This window comes from Oncorhynchus gorbuscha, linkage group LG06, assembly GCF_021184085.1.
Source record: "Oncorhynchus gorbuscha isolate QuinsamMale2020 ecotype Even-year linkage group LG06, OgorEven_v1.0, whole genome shotgun sequence".
NCBI lineage: Eukaryota > Metazoa > Chordata > Actinopteri > Salmoniformes > Salmonidae > Oncorhynchus > Oncorhynchus gorbuscha.
This window is the reverse complement of record NC_060178.1, coordinates 72061040-72075085: the sequence shown is the minus strand read 5'-3', so window position 1 is coordinate 72075085 and position 14046 is coordinate 72061040.

Sequence of the window (14046 nt, the reverse complement as noted above, 5' to 3'; positions counted from 1 at the left end):
GGGTCCTGTCTAATTCTTTCTGCAATCAGTTCAATTGCCAGTGCAAACAGGAGGCGGGAGAAAGGAGATTTGTAAAGCAATTTCATCAGATAATGTACTACTTGTGTATATTTTTGCTTTAGGACATTTTATATAATATTTGTATTACATGTATTATTTCAGCTGGAAAGGCCATTCAAGACGATCCAAAGCTTTTTGGATTAAATGGATTAAATGATTTGTTTCCTCATCAATCTACACACAATACCCCATAATGACAGAGCGAAAACAGGTTTTTAGAAATGTACCTTATTTACATAAGTATTCATACCCTTTGCTATGAGACTCGATATTGAGCTCAGGTGCATCGTGTTTTCGTTGATCATCTTTGAGCTGTTTTTACAACTTGTTTTGGAGTCCACTTTTGGTAAATTAAATTAATTGAAATTATTTGGAAAGGCACACACCAAGCCATGAAAAATATATTCTCATGTTTTGTGATGCTTGCCATCTTTAGAAATTTTTTGTCTTGGTCAGAGATCTGAGATAGGATTGTTATTAAACTTATGTATCTGTAACCAGCAAGGACTCTCCAAATGTTCCTGGTTTTAATACAACTGAAATAACAGTTTCATACATGGAACTCAGAAGTACTGAATTGAATGACGTCTGTTGTCATTTATGTAAAGAAATATATCGGAAAGCCGTCCATTCCTGCTGATTTCCTCCGCTCAAATTTTTTAACAGTGTCTAATATTTCTTTTTAGGTGATCTCTGTTTTTAGTGATTATCTTTTGCCTGTTGATAATTGCTTCAGGGTTGTTGAGTCTAAGAAAGCTGTAGGATCAGTCCAACTGTTGTATAATTCTGATTTATATAGATTTTCATGTCATGTATTTGTGAACCCAGTAAAATGAAAATGTAGTCAATTCTTGAATAGGTTTTCTTACTTTAAGAAAAAAAAGAGTAGTATTTTCTAGTTGGGAATAGTAATCTCCAGGTATCCTGTAAATTAGTTGTAGAGATGACATTTTTAGCCTCTTTGGAGGTTCCTTGAATGTGACTCTTTTATTGCTACGTCTGTCAATCTTATCGAATGTATGATTTAGGTTGCATGCTAAAATAATAGGTCCTGTTTAGATTTGATGTAATATAGTTAGAATTCTATCTAAACACACCAGATTTGCCCCTGAAGGGATATACAGTGAAATCGATGTGTATGTTTCATCATGTAAGGTACAATTCAACATTAGAAAATGTCCTTCTGGGTTCGTGTGCTGGGATATAAGGGAAAATGGTGTATTCTTATTAATCATGATGTCTTTACCTCTGATGTTACTACAGTAAGTGGCAGCATAGGCCCTCTAACTCAGCTCCTCTTTAAATATTAAATGTATCCTTTTTCAAATGTAACTCTTGCAGGAAAACCACATCTCTCTTTAAATGTTCAAGAACAATATGTTTCCCCCCCCCCCATCATGGAACCCATGCACATTCCATGTAATAAGATGGATTTTGTTGGTCTTTAATTGTATAAAACCTAAGTTAAACTTGTCTGTCATTGAAGAACCAGATAAAACATTTTAGCAGATATGTCATATGAGGGCGGTGGAATTGGAGAATCATAGTATGAATATATAGTTATTGTTTACATTACATATAGTATAGAGTGTTTTTTAGCATGTGGACTGAGTAGACTTTTAACAGAAAACACACAAAAACATAGTGCAAAGTACTCTACTAATGTAACAAAATTCTGTGGATTATGTCATTGTACATACTGGGACTATACATTGGAGAAGAACTGCCAATTAATTATTTTGGTCAATTTGTATTACCTTGTAAATTAAATTAAAATATAGTGGCTGGTGGGGGTCCACTTGGGGAGAGTGGTTCCACCAAGAGACTGGGAGTGAGATGAGTGGAGGCCCCAGACACACTTCAGAGAAGTGTCTGATACCCTCCCTGTCACCCCGTCCCAATCCCTCAGATAGAGCCCTTCTCCACTCTCACCAATAACCACGACATGGATTATTCAATTCATTTCAATCTAGTTATCTAAAAGAGATTGGACAGGTTTAAGCAAGCTTATCATCCACTGAGTGCTTGGTTGGTTGGGTTTTGGGACAGACTGAGTCTAGGTTCCTGTCCCAATACGTTAGAAATGCATCCTTCCCTCAATAATTTCCCCGCCATCCATCAGTCCTTCAATTCTGACCAGTTTCCCAGTCCCTGCAGATGAAAAACATGGATGGATGGTGTTCTCGGAGTGAGAGGTGTTGGGTTTGCGCCAGCTATAGCGTTTTCCTTGATTGCCAAAAAGCTCAATTTTAGTGTCATCTGACCAGAATACCTTCTTCCATATGTTTGGGGAGTCTCCCACATGCCTTTTGGCAAACACCAAATGTGTTTGCTTATTCTTTTCTATAAGCAATGGCTTTTTTCTGGCCACTCTTCCGTAAAGCCCAGCTCTGTGGAGTGTATGACTCAAAGTGGACCTATAAACAGATACTCCAATCGCCGCTGTGGAGCTTTGCAGCTATTTCTGTGTTATCTTTGGTCTCTTTGTTGCCTCTCTGATTAATGCCCTCCTTGTCTGGTCCATGTGTTTTGGTTGGAGGCCCTCTCTTGGGTGGTTTGTTGTGATGCCATATACTTTCCATTTTTTAATAATGGATTTAATGGCACTCCGTGGAATGTTCAAAGTTTGGCATATTTTTTTATAACCCAACCCTGATCTGTACTTCTCCACAACTTTGTCCCTGATCTGTTTGGAGAGGTCCTTGGTCTTCATGGTGCTGCTTGCTTGGTGGTGCCCCTTGCTTAGTGGTGTTGCAGACTCTGGGGCCTTTCAGAACAGGTGCAAAAGATAATGTGACAGATCATGTGACGCTTAGATTGCACACAGGTTGACTTTATTTAACTAATTATGTAATGTAATGTAATGTAATGTAATGTAATGTATGCCATTTAGCAGACGCTTTTATCCAAAGCGACTTACAGTCATGTGTGCATACATTCTACGTATGGGTGGTCCCGGGAATCGAACCCACTACCCTGGCGTTACAAGCGCCATGCTCTACCAACTAGAAGCAACCAATTACTTCTAAAAGTAATTGGTTGCACCAGATCTAATTTACGGGCTTCATAGCAAAGGGGTGAATACAGATTACAGATGCACGCACCAGTTTTGCGTTTTTTTTTTTTTTTTTTTTTTTTTAACAAGCAATTTTTTTCATTTCACTTCACCAATTTGGACTATTTTGTGTATGTCCATTACATGAAATCCAAATAAAAATCGACATTATTTACAGGCTGTAATGCAGCAAACTAGGAAAAAGGCCAAGTGGGATGAATACTTTTGCAAGGCACTGTAAATGGTTTGACCATCCAGATCTGTTTGCAGTTGATTGATATCCAGATACAATGAGTCCCTGACGACCTCCACAGTCGGTCAGGAAGATCTGATCACAAACAGATCATAATGCGCATTTTAATCGTTTACACCTGTCAAATAAATTGGGCACAATCAGAATATGGACAAGATCAGGACAAATAACTTATGGCATCATGATGTGTTTTAAATAGATACATATTATTTTGAAGGAATATGTCAAATAATGTGCATACGGGGAGAGACCAGGAAATTGGTTCTCTTGTTGTGAGAAGGATTCTCAGTACATTACATCACCTCTTGTTCCTATTACTGGTTTACAAAAAGTACAAATAACTTCCCTTTTATAAAAGCACAACTATTGGCCAAGCACTCAAATATTTGGTTTAAAGCATAACTGTTTTATTAATCAACTGAACATCTTTGCGCCAACACATTAAACACCCATAGTGGCAATGAATGAAAATAAGCCTTTCGTCGCCTGTTGCTAATTGAAAAGTTTGTTGTGTTAACAGTTGATCACAACCAGGCTGATTCGCAAATGTCTGCCCACACCCACAGCTCAGTAGAAGATGGCTCTGGCTGTGAGAGGAGTCAACAAACTGAGCTGGGGAGAGCAAACACTGGCAGCACTCTAACAGTCAGGTCATTAGCCAGGTAATTGGTGTTTGTTTAAACCACTGCTAGTACAAACAAACTAATTAGATTAAGTCAGTAGACAACTTTTAATGGTTTAGTTTATTTGAAGTGATTTAGCAGCACATTTGAATCACTGATAGATGTGTTAATAGAGGGTGGGTGTCTGTTTGTGATTTAACCTTCGAATGAACCAGAAAAATCTGTACTCTTGGATTTTCACACAACTGAACTTGGTAATGGTAATGTTTGTATTAGAATTACGGTGGATCATGTTATTACAACCACACAGACAGGAATAATGATGAGCATGATCTTACGTCGAAGACATGTGCATATTGGAAATGATGTGCTGGTGAAGATGATGAAGAAGAAGACAGGGTTTTTAGGGATAGTGCTCATTAAATGACATGACAATGTCTCATCAAGGAATCTTTGAATCAACTGCTGCTGAAGACTCAGAGAGTAAATATATGTCATGTAATTGCTTGTAACTTCTGCAATTAAATGGTGCAGCGAGAAGTTGAACAAAAAGGTGGAAAGAACTTTCCAGTATGGTGGAGTGAGTGAGTAGCATGTGTTTTTGAACTCCTAGTAGTTGTGAATGTCTGTGGTCTTCAGTGGAAATATGTGGCCTAAGGCATTCTCTGGCAGTTCCCTAAGAACCATGAGGAGCTCTAAAACCTTTACAGAAGAACTGTATGTTTACCTGTCCTACTAGGTCATCATGATTCATGCCTCATTCGTCACCTCTTTAATTTACAACATAGTTCAATAGGGTTATTATGGATGTATGCTATTATCATATCAAGTTCAGAATTCTTGTGTCTGAGCTGAACTCATTACCACTTAAGTAATGAGAGATGTCCATTAGAAGTAGGCCTATTGGCTGAAACCAAGTCATTTTTGTCACACTCATCATCACACCCATCATACTCACTAACCATGTTTCTGGGATGAGTCAAAAAACACTTCTTGCACTGTAAGTGTACACATTTCGGTTTATGTGCCATCCAATGTTTTTACCATCAGACAAAAATAAACTCCACAAAGAGCTTGTTATGAAACATGTATAAGAATATTATTTTTTACTTATCCCAGAAAGACAGTTTGCTGTTTGATTTGAATAGCCTTTGTCAGAACAGGAAGCGCTGCGGTTTGATATGATTACAGTTGCTGCAGGTACCATAACGGTTCACTGAACGGTTCCATGACCCTCCTAGGTGGCATTTAATCCTATTACTGAATTTGGGGAAGAGAAGGAAGAGATAATTACAGTTATTTAGACTGGTCCACTTCTCAGGTCTGCTTCTGCAGCAGATGTAAGTGCCCAAACAGGATAGAGAGGATAGAGGGCTTAAAGAACCAAACACAGCTCATCACAAATTGTCTTCACAGGGTTTGGTTTCTCATCATTTGATTCCACTCCTCTTGTCTTCACAACACTTCATTTGTTTTACATTCAACTACTTGGGATCTGAGTACTTGCATATGTGTTTTGTCAACTGTCTCCAGAAATGAGCAGGACATTTTAATTGATTTAAAAGTATACTGTGAACAAAATTGAATCCTTCACAAATGGTACACACTTATCACATACTCCACACTTCTCAGAGTGATGCAGAAGCATTTCCCTCTTAGATGTTTTATGTCGTTTTGACTTGATTGTAGGGGAAAGTTAAATCAGCAGGTGAAACAATAATAAAGTGTTTTCCCAGTCCCTATTTTGGTATAAAGTTGAGGGATGGGGCTGGAGAAATGTAACTACTCTCAAATTCATAGACAGGGGTATGGATGCAAGGACTGACCATCCATCCATGATATCAAAATGACAGTTTTAACTATGTTTTGAGGTTATAGTGTTTGTTAACATTGACTTTGGTTACGAACATTGGGGTAAAACAAGCTTATATTTTGGGTACTGATGGGGTACAACAGTTGAACTAAGCGCATGAGGCATTTGTAAGTTATAATGTATGCAGCAACTTGTGATTGCCCCTTCAACTGTGTGCATGCATGCAAGAGTGCGTGTGTGCATGCATGTGTGTGCGCACATCTGTGTGAGTGTGTGTGTGGAGCAGGAGGAGGAGTGACCATTACTCAGCTGGAGGGTTAGGTGTGGGGGGTGGGGCAGGAGGCGCCCTGTTGTTCATTGTTGGTGTGATTGGCAGTTCGGGACCCCAGCTGGCACTGAAGTAGCCATGGTAGGAGAGTCTCCCCACACCATAACCCCTAGCTTCACACACACAGACACACACACAGCATCCCCCCTCCACTATATCCCTGTCCTGTCCCCCACCAGCGAGATTGAAAGGATGTCAATCAGGGGCCTGGGGCTGGGAGAATGGGCCCAGTGGCCAGCCCAGGCTGATGTCACCTCACGCTGAGTTTGATTGGCACGGCCGGAGCAGGGAGGATGGATGGAGCTGTCACAGGGGCTTGGTAATGGTGCCGTTGCTTCAAGGCCCCAGAGCCGCCGTTCTTTTCTCCCTAAGTGGATCAATGCTAAACAAATTAGCAGATAGTAGTCATATTTCTCATTCAGGGAGCTCCCACTTCTCCCAATGCAAGACATAAATCATACTGACTGACGTTGCCCTCAATGATGAAAGCTCCCTGTCAGGCTCAACTTGTGGCAGTTAAGAAATCTGTGCATTCTTTTTCTCCCTCTCTCCCTCTCTCTTTCTTCTGCTCTTTCCTCTTTGTTTTCTCAAGCAACCAAAAAAGGGAAAGAATGCATTGAATGGAAGTGTATGATTGGCCCCTTCGGGAATGTTCTCCAAGAGCAAAATGTATCTTTGTTGCAATTGTCCTTCCATTTTAAAAAGCTTTTCAAGAGGCCCAAGAAAGGATTGACTGTGTCAGCAGATCTCCTTTTGAAATATAAGTTGTTTGCTAAGAGGTTCTCTTCTTCACTTAGCCTGCCTCTGCCGAAGGGTTAACGTGCACATGGATGATGGCAAAGTGTGAAATCTGGGGTATAGACCCTGGTAGGTCAAGACTTGGAATTCCCTGGAAATGCTTAGTGGTCAGTGTCCCAGTCCCACCAGATCTAATACCTATGACTTGCAGAATCCATTCAATCAAAGGTCACCTCAAAGGTAGGGATCCTTTCTTTAAATTTTCTGTGACCAATCTCGTGAATATCAAGTCATTTTAGGTATTAATTTCTTATTTATAGTATATATTCAGATAGATGGAATTGGTGTCTTCCACTCGGTACAGCAAAACAAACACACACACACACACAAAGAAACACACACACACACACTGACCACCCATGGCCACTTCAAGCAATCCCTTTAAAGCACACCCTGAGCGTGTATGCACCCAGATGTAATGGTTGTTTGAACTCTCCTTGACAGACGATTAATCTGTCTGTGCTCTTATTGCATTACAGAGAGGCAGAATGAATCCGAACAGAGAGAGAAGAGCACTCCTATGCCATCCATTAGATTAAGACAACATTGGCTAATTAAGTATCTCCGACCTATTACTCCCTCATTTAATCAACCATTATTTCTCTGGCCAAACTTCCTTCCTCTCCCCTTTCATATTGATGGTGGCCCTCTTGGGTGGCGGGCTGGCATGGCTCTCCCAATATAATTACCATGGGAGGGGATTCTAAGGGGAGCCAAGGGGGACCAGGGCCCTCCATGCATGCTGGCCCTGCATTGTTCAAGGCATTTCTTTTTAGCAGCTCATCTGTTCCTGTCAATTTAGTTTGGACCACCCCTTTCCTTACTCCGCAGTATTCATTAAGGGGCAATCAGCAGTTGGGCAGTTCCACGGGAACAGAGTGATGCTGAGACTCACTTTTTTAACTTTAAAATGTATGCCAAACAAACACTATTGATTGCAAAGTTTAACAAACCTATTGTGCAAAAGTCTACTTTTAACAATTGCCACTGAACATTTTACTAAAAAAACATTTACTTGAGGAACAGTGCAGATGCAAAGTCTGGTAACAGAATGAGAGTCAAATCTCCCTCTGTTTTTTTATGTGACCAATTACTGTGTCGGATATCTACACCAAATTAAGATTCAAAGATGTCTGCAGAAAGAACTGTGTGTCAGCAATGACAAGTTTGAAAAACTCTCTTTTAGTTATTGAAGTAAGTGAAGTGGATCAACACCCGGAAACATAATAATGGTAACAGAATGACATCATGGGTCCTTGATCTGTACTATACAAAAATGTATAATTATGCATAATCATTCTCTTCATGGTGATGTATCCTGAAAGGTACAAAGGTATAAAAAATGTAATATCCTCCTTTGAATGTTTGACTATTATTCAACACAATGGGTATTAATAGAATGAGCTCCGCCCCCAAACAAGACCAAATTTGGTTGGTCCAGACCAGATCAAATCTGTACCAATCATATACGTCTATGTTTCACAAGTTTGGACATCACAGTACAGCACAGTAGAGAACAGTAGAGTATAGTAGAGTAGAGTTCAGTTCAGTATAGCATAGTAGAGTAGAATACAGTACAGTAAAGAAAAGTATAGTAGTGAATAGTTCAATACAGCACACTACAGCACAGCACAGTAAAGTAGAGTTCAGTACACTACAGTAAAAAAAAGAAAAGTAGAGTATAGTTCAGTACAGCATAGCACAGTGCAGCACAGCACAGTAAAGTAGAGTTCAGTACACTACGGTAAAATAAAGAAAAGTAGAGTATAGTTCAGTACAGCATAGCACAGTGCAGCACAGCACAGTAAAGTAGAGTTCAGTACACTACGGTAAAATAAAGAAAAGTAGAGTATAGTTCAGTACAGCATAGCACAGTGCAGCACAGCACAGTAAAGTAGAGTTCAGTACACTACGGTAAAATAAAGAAAAGTAGAGTATAGTTCAGTACAGCATAGCACAGTGCAGTGCAGCACAGTAAAGTAGAGTTCAGTAAAATAAAGAAAAGTAGAGTATAGTTCAGTACAGCATAGCACAGTGCAGTGCAGCACAGTAAAGTAGAGTTCAGTAAAATAAAGAAAAGTAGAGTATAGTTCAGTACAGCATAGCACAGTGCAGTGCAGCACAGCACAGTAGAGTAGAGTTCAGTAAAATAAAGAAAAGTAGAGTATAGTTCAGTACAGCATAGCACAGTGCAGTGCAGCACAGCACAGTAAAGTAGAGTTCAGTACACTACAGTAAAATAAAGAAAAGTAGAGTATAGTTCAGTACAGCATAGCACAGTGCAGCACAGCACAGTAAAGTAGAGTTCAGTAAAATAAAGAAAAGTAGAGTATAGTTCAGTACAGCATAGCACAGTGCAGCACAGCACAGTAAAGTAGAGTTCAGTACACTACAGTAAAATAAAGAAAAGTAGAGTATAGTTCAGTACAGCATAGCACAGTGCAGCACAGCACCGTAAAGTAGAGTTCAGTACACTACGGTAAAATAAAGAAAAGTAGAGTATAGTTCAGTACAGCATAGCACAGTGCAGCACAGCACAGTAAAGTAGAGTTCAGTACACTACAATAAAATAAAGAAAAGTAGAGTATAGTTCAATACAGTAGAGTCCAGTCCAGTAGAGTAGTGTAGAGTATATTTAAGCAATAAGGCCCAAGGGGGTGTGGTATATGGCCAATAAACCACGGCTAAGGGCTGTTCTTACACACAAGGCAACGCAGAGTGCCTGGATACAGCCCTTAGCTGTGGTATATTGGCCATTTACCACAAACCCTGAGGTGCCTTATTGCTATTATAAACTGGTTACCAATGTAATTAGAGCATTAAAAATAATTGTTTTGTCATACCCGTGGTGTCAGCCAATCAGCATTCAGCACTCAAACCACCCAATTTATATTACATTATACTGTTCTCTACTCATGTGTACTCTACTCTACTGTACTGAACTATACTCTAGTCTACTTTTCTTTACTTCACTGAACTGTATTGTACTCTACTGTGCTCTTCTGTACTGTGCTGTACTGTACTGTGCTCTACTGCAACTGTGGTTTGTGACTGCTAGGATTTCCCATCGTGGCCAATTCAATTGCAGTCATTCTGTTACTGATTTTCTGTCACCGATTTGGTAACAGAGTGACGCGAAACATTTTATAATTCATAAATAAAATTGTTATCAGTAAAAACACTGTAACTAATTGGTAGGTCTACCTTAACTTATTACTTCTGTGAACTTTCCTAGTCCTCCCACTTCACGAGGGAGAGGAATTTGAAAATATCTTAAAGATATGTGGGTTTTTGGTAACAGAAAGACAAGACACCAGGCAATATTTCTTAGACTTAAAGATGGAAAATAATTTCTGCTGAACTAAATATACAGTAAATATGGATTATTAGTTGTCAGTGGTCTTTACTTCAATGAAAAGTATGAGCTGGTGCACACCCAGAGAAAAGGATTTAGTGTAGAGGTGCTGACTAATGGAGAATAAACTGGAAGCTATAAAAACAAAGAGATGTTTCGGTATCACAGTGCCTTTGGTAAAGAAGGCACAGTGATGCTGAAACGTTGGTGTTTTTTCTTACCCAATAAATGACTGGGAGGTTATACAGACGGAGTGGTCTTTACTTCAACATCATTGTGTTTTGATGCATTTCAAACGTCTTTTAAGTTTTGACGTAGTAGCTGTTTTTTAAAGATGCCCTTTTCCATCTGTGTAACTAGAAATCAAAGCCTTTGCTTATTTCAACTTTTTGGGGGTGGAAAATGGTTGAAAAGCATATGCCTTCATTTCCAAAAAATATAGACTCTAAGCTTTTATTTGACACAGAAAATGTCTATGCTCCTATAAACTTCACATGTTGGTGCTAATTGGTCCTTTGACAGGGAAATGACCAGTTGCTACATACATTTTAGGACTTGTGAAGTAATGTTATGTACCCATTGATTCTTGAATAATATAACGCCTCATGACCTTAGTTTAACTGTACTCCATCAGAAAGCAAAATATACATTTGTTTTACTCCTTTGTCTGTAGACAAAGTAAATGTAAACAAACATTATATAGCTTCAAAACATGATTAAAACTATTATTTTGATATAATGGATGGTTAGTCCTTGCATCCATAGCTCTGTCTATATATTTGAAAGTGGTTACGTTTATCCAGCCACATCCCTCAGCTTTTACCGAAACAGGGGCGGGGAAATGCTTTGTTACTGTTTCAACTGCTGATTGCCCCTTTAATGTATTGACAAGTCATATATGCCGTTTCCAAGGAGACCCTAGTGCTCTTTGTTTAATCTTCATTTTATAACACATTTGAATGAGCTCAGTCTTTGTTTCTTTCTTAAATTATCTTAGTCACAAGAATCCGAAGGCTTTGACATTTCTCATCAAACACTCATTTACTTGCTACATTTCTATTTTAGTGCAGCTCTTAATTGTGTTGCGATATAGATGAAATACTTATTGAATTAAATTGTTTTACTTCTACCAGGGTTGGGGTCAATTCTAAATTGAGTTGTGTATTGCTCTTTAATTCCAATGAAAGTCTTCAATTTGAATAGAATTTGAATTGGCAACACCTCACAGGAAGCATATTTTGAATTGTATTTGAATTGAAGGAAGTGGAATTTAATTGAATGAAACTCAATCAAATGTAGGGCTTTACTCAACCTGCATCGCAGAAGTTTAGTTTTATAGCGTGACTGAAATGTAAAGGCAATGTAAATGTACTTTTAGTCTGTCTGCATATTTCAAGACATGTCATATGAGGGTGCAGTGAGATACCCAATGGGTTGAACGATACTCTTTTCATCAATTATCTTGAAAAAAACGAATGCTTATTAAAAAATGGAAATCAACACCAATCCTCCATTGTTAAGACAATGGAAAAATCCTACGCTTCATTATCTAAATATTGAAAGAGCGTGTGCAACGGAAAGAAAATTGTGCAATTTGAGGACGTGGCAGAGAGTAGTGCAGACACTGTAGATAAGGGTGAGAACAGGTGGGTCTGGGCAGGTGTGATGTTGTTGATGTTTGTGTGCGTCTGTATGTTGTCTTTTGCATGTGTATGTTTTGTATTGTTCGAAATGATTTATATTGTTTTTTTAAATTACAGCAATGTTCCCCCGTTAGCGGAGACTCCATTCAAGGTAAGCGCTGCATATGTCGGCTCAATTACAAATGACCTTCAAATGTTTACTGCGGAATCTGTAACGCTTCCTCGTTACAGATTGAATAGAGCCCTTAATTGTTTTCCTTTTGAATTTGACCTCCCTCATTTATTCTACACAGTATACCAATACCATGTATAATACAGTATTTTTTAAACTCATTCTCTAAAAAAAGGTTTTAAATCATTACAGTGCACTCTGGAAATATCCCTTTGTCATATTTGATTATTAGATGTATTCTTTGCATTTATGTCCAATTCAAATTTAAATGTATGGGTTGCGAAATTCAAAATTGACCCCATCCCTGAGATCTACTTTTACTGTCTTCTCCCTATTTTACAATCAAACAAATGAGATCAATGACATGTTTAGTCTCATCCTTTTAGCGGGTGGTCGTGTTGCTTACATTACCTGCCTACTGCTGTAGGTGTAGTAACTCCATACCCTCCATCATACACATACAGTAGCCTAAACCCACACCTGCTGTCTATCTTCACCTCCATTAGAGGTGTCTCTGGTTATTGTCCTCTCTTGTGAGTGTCTGTCTCTGTCTGGCCCTTGGTGTGTGGGGAAGGGTTAGGACTACGACTGACCTTCCTTAGCCTTTACTGCTGTTACCTGGATTTGACATACAACTGTGCCTGAGCTCTGTTGAGGAGCAAGTGCTGAAATGGCCAGGCAAAGAACAAATCTAAAGTGGTGGATAATGCAGGTCGCTCTAGTTGCAAATGAATAAATAGGGGAGGCAGTCTTAAAATCACCATGGCTGTTTATACCTGGTGCTATAATGTGTCCTTTGTCCTGATCGTGCCCAGACATGCGTCTACACATGGTATAAAAATGTGGCTCTTATCTGTCCAATGTGTCCACATATTGACCAGATTTCCTGGTCCCTCTCTGTATTTGAATGATTTGAGACACATTCTTTCAAAATAATGTATTTTTATTTTTTTTAAACACATATTTATGCCCTGAATCAATGATTTTAGAAGGCTGAATAATGACGATTAAATGGTTCATTTTCTGGATCCGACTACACTTGCAAAACATCCCGACACAACGTGTGCCTGACTACTTCTGGACGTGGTCAGGAAGATTTGATCACAATCAGATCAAAATGTGTATTTTAATCTGTACACCGGTCTCAAAATGTTGGATGCATGTTGGCACCAGGTATAAACTATTTAATAAGTTGAGAACTGGGGTGTATGGTCAATCAACATCACATGTTAATATAATATTTACCATTTAGCAGACGATTTCATCCAAAGCAACTTATAGTCATGCATGCACACATTTTATGTGTGGGTGGTCCCAGAAAACAAACCCACTATCCTGGTGTTGCAAGTGCCATGCTCTAACAACTGAGCTACAGAGGACCAATTTTAATTGTATGGGTTTAGACGCCATACGACATGGTCATGAATGGAGGGTCGTTAGGACCTAATGGCATTCAGGAATAAAGTTAAACATCCCTTGCGCGTTAATTAGAGAGGGACCAGGGTTCATGTGCATGGCCTTAGAATGATTGACAGGGCAACGGGGTAGTGTGTGAGAACATGCCTGGTAATGAATGGGAGGTCCCAGACTTTTCATAAGCAGGTGTGTCTATGGAGTCTACCAATGTAGCCTGCTGTGGTGAGCTCCAAGAATGCATCACAATGGTCCATGTCAGAGCTATCTGTTAACAAATAGATGCCTCTGGTCCATGTAAGTCAGACCTCAATTTGCAAATCAAATGTATTTATAAAGCCCTTTTTATATCAGCAGATGCCACAAAGTGCTTATACAGAAACCCAGTCTAAAACCTCAAACAGCAAGCAATGCAGATGTAGAAGCACGGTGGCTAGGAAAACCTCTCTAGCAAGGCAGGAACATAGGAAGAAACCTAATGAGGAACCAGGCTCTGAGGGGTGGCCAGTCCTCTTCTGGCTATGCCGGGTGGA